This window comes from Lactuca serriola, chromosome 4 (assembly GCF_051521515.1).
Source record: "Lactuca serriola cultivar US96UC23 chromosome 4, Lser_US96UC23_V15, whole genome shotgun sequence".
NCBI classification, from domain to species: Eukaryota; Viridiplantae; Streptophyta; class Magnoliopsida; order Asterales; family Asteraceae; genus Lactuca; species Lactuca serriola.
The window spans coordinates 55,398,412-55,402,457 of NC_136411.1; positions in this window are offsets into that span (position 1 = coordinate 55,398,412).

The following is a 4,046-nucleotide window of genomic DNA, read 5'->3' on the forward strand; positions in this document are numbered from 1 at the left end:
TCATATACATATAAACAAACAGTATCACAGGTAGTCCTATAGATATACCAGACTAGCATATCAAAATTAGCAAGCATATTTATTCCATACTCAACATATCAACAATATCAGGTTATCAAACCAATAGGATGACTTTGCTGCCTTCGACCCGAAAGGATAGTGAGGAAAACTCACCTCACAAGCTGAACATAACTGATAAGGCCCGACTCCGAATCTCAGCTCTCTACTCAATCCCTACAACCACTAAGTGACCAATTCCATCAAAATCCCAAAATACCCAAAATACCCTCAAAGTCAAACTTTGCCAAACATGGTCAAACTTGGTCAAACTCAAAGTCAACTGGTCAAAATCAATAAACCCACTGAGTCAACCAAGCCGAGTCAAACCAACCGAGTTAACTCAACATTGGCTGACCCATGAGAGTACGCATGGCGTACGCCGAAGGTACGCTCATCGTACACGAAGCTTCGCAGAAAACCACCATCGGGGTGGCCGACCGGGTGCGTGGGGCTTACACCAAGCTACACGGGGCGTACCCTCGCAACCCCAATTTCCTCATTAAGGGCTCAATGACTTCAACACTTAAGCTCACACTTCAAATCCAAGGTCCAGGGGCATACTAGGGTCATAAAGTTTCCAACTTTATGACTTTATATGTCTATAAAGTCCTTAACACAAGGTCTTAATCCATTAAGACCTTCCACAAGATGCATGGAGCCAAACTAGCTAAAGGGACCTCATTTTTATGGTTTACGACCCTTCTTAGGGTCTGGAAGGACAACTCAAAACGTCTTAAAACCAAACATGCATGAAATGGGACTTTTGAGACAAGAAGAACAACATAAGGTTACCAAAATGAGATCCAAGCAAACAAAACATCAAGGTGAAGACTTTTTACCTTCTGAAGCTTCTCAAGAAGGTAATAATCCATGATCCACAAGCTTGCTTCACCCACTATGCTCCTTGATGCAACACCTTCTTCCTTAAGCACTCAAAAACACACTTTTTTAGCTCAAACACACACTTGAGTGATCGGGGTTTTGCAAGGGACGACTCTAAGGCTTTGGAGGATGAAAAGGTGGGGATAAATGAGCCATAAGAATGCTTAAATACACCTCAAACCCTAAAACTTAGGGTTTCTTTCGGACATGAGTACTCCCAGCGTACTCCTGCCCCAAAATTACAATCTTGCCACTAGGGCTTCTTGTGGCTACTTCATTCCAATACAAGGACCAAAATGACATAAATTAAAACCAATGGATGAATTTGAAAATACCTGAAAACCATGGTGTTGCACATGGAAAAACCAATTACAACAAATGTTAAAATATATCAAAAAATTTGCTTTTTTTTTTTTCGTTTTATGCCTTTTATTGAAGTATCCATCACTTTTGAAAGTAAAAAGCAATCGATTAGACTTTAAAAGTCAAACACATCATAATCATAATATCATAATACAATAATACCTAAGATCGTTAAGAAAAACTAAACAAAATTTGTGAAAAATAGATCGTCAACTATTTTAAATAATAAAAATTAGAAATAGAATTTGGTTTCATAAACATCAAATTCTGACATTTTTAGCCTTTTTTCCCACTAAAAGTAATGACGGTCAACATCTTTTACTGCAAAAACTAACCAAAGTCAAACTTTTTAACCCTTTTGACCGTTAGAGTTTTTTTTGGAAAGGGAACTTCCCTAACGAGGGTTTCCAGGCCAGCTTTCGCGCACCGACTAATCCCCCACTGCAAACATAAGGCTTTGCCTCATGCTCTGGAGTCACTGCAGGCGAACGTCCATGGCCACAAGGGTTGAGTAGTACTAGGATTTGAACATGGGTCAATAGGTTATCAACCATATCTTCCACATGCCTTACCAAGTCACCACAACCCAAGTGGTTTCACCATTAAAGTTAAATATTGAATAATATATTGTTAAAAAAAGAAACCTGAAACTCATTTTTTTCATAGCTTTGTGGGAATAGAAAATAGTAAGAATTATACAAAACTACATTGCTTTTATCAACATATAAAAAATAAATCAACATAAGAAACTAATAAGTAGTAACCTGGTTTTTTTGTTGTTTTTCTGTGTGATTTTATGGTGATAGAAGATGGTAACATATTCAAAGATATACCAATAACTAACTCTAATACAATGGTAGAATTGTCAAAAATACATTTGTGTCAAACCTTGGTCTGGGACTTCGGCTCCTTGACCTTCCTCGAGTATCATTCCCTTATGACTAAAACCAAAATAACAAAAAACACATCAGGAAAAAAATCATAGCCGTTCCTATTTATTTATGTCATAAGCATATATAACTCATATTCTTTTAGCATTAGGCCTGTGAGTAGATAGCAGTAGAAGACTAAAGCCCAAAAGGTTAATTTGGCAAAGGGTAAGAAATTATTAAAATTTGATTTAAATAAGAGAAAAGGGGTACCTTCTGTTCATCCAGTGGCTGAGATGAAATTGAGATAAGAAGAAGAACCTTGAATCCCAAATGAGTAAAACGGTGATGAAGCAAAATGACAAGCAATAATTGCATTTGAAAGGATTACCTGGCACCAATTTAAATTAAATTTCTACACTTGAAATTACAGAAAGCAACTAAAATATATTTATGAAATTCAAAAGATAAATATAAGCATACCTTTGCCTATTTCCATAGAAAAATCATCCAAAGGAAGAAACTTTAGCCTTCTACATAGATTTGTTAATTCATCTTTGGTTTTAAGGTAGATGTCAGACGATGGAAAACCTCCAAGGTGAACCCCAACTTATTTTTGCCATGGTTAAATAAAGAAGACTACCTAAGGCATCATTAATGCATAACTTATTAAAGATAGATTGATAGAAACAAAGACTGATCTAAACCATTCCCTTTTTTACCTCATTAGGAAAATACCTTATCATACCGAGCACTTTAAAGCCACACCATTTTTTGTACTTAAACATATAAACTTTAATCGATAGAACCATAATGTCCTTTGATTAACCACACACTCCATTCCATGTTATCATGTTGCTATCATGCTGGTCCATCGAAATGTCAACCTGTATAATGACATTATAAAAAAAATGCCCCTCTTTTATACCTTCACATCACCTCTAACATAATAAAGGCTAATAGTACTTTTAATAATCAAAAGAGCCTCATTTACCATAGAATGTATCATTGCTTCCTTGCATGATCAAAAGACAAAAATGCCATTTTTCCCATTAAACCAAGCCATCTTCTATAAAAGCACCAGTCTTTGAAAGTTTGATTATAATCTTACTTATAAAAACTGTTGTTACTTCTCCGGTACAACCTTTTAACATAAAAAGATTGAATAATCAAAGGATCGAAAAACAAGAAATTCTTTGCAATCCACTTTTTTAAGAGTAAAATTAACCAATGGAATCAAACATACCACACAACACCTGAAAGAATCCATTGCCACTTTTTCCAATGGAACCAAACATATATTAGATGTGTGCCCGCGCAAAAGGACGACGATAAATAACACTTATGACGAATAATTTTCTTACGAGGAAAAAAATATTAGATTTTATTATTAGTTATTATATAAAAAAATTTACTACTTTTAAATAAAATGATTATGTTTAGACCTTATATTTATATTGCATGTTTATACATTTCATTTAAATTAATTAATACTAGTGTCTTTTTTTAACAACACAAAATTAATATTGGTGTCTAGTTTAAGAAATTTAAATTAATTTATATACATGAATTTAATATTTTAAAATTATCATTTTGATCCAAATTAATTTTCTTAATAACCTTCCTTAATTCAAATTTTCAAAATTTTGGCAAGTATTAATGATATTTATGCATAATTGATTTGTACAAAAAAACTTTTTAACTTATATCTCTTAAAATTCAAGATATGAATAATATGTTTTATATTTTATAATATATATATATATATATATATATATATATATATATATATATATTAAGTAAAACACAAACGAAACAAGAAAAAGCAAAACTATCAACACGGCTACACATCAACAATTGTTAAATGAGACA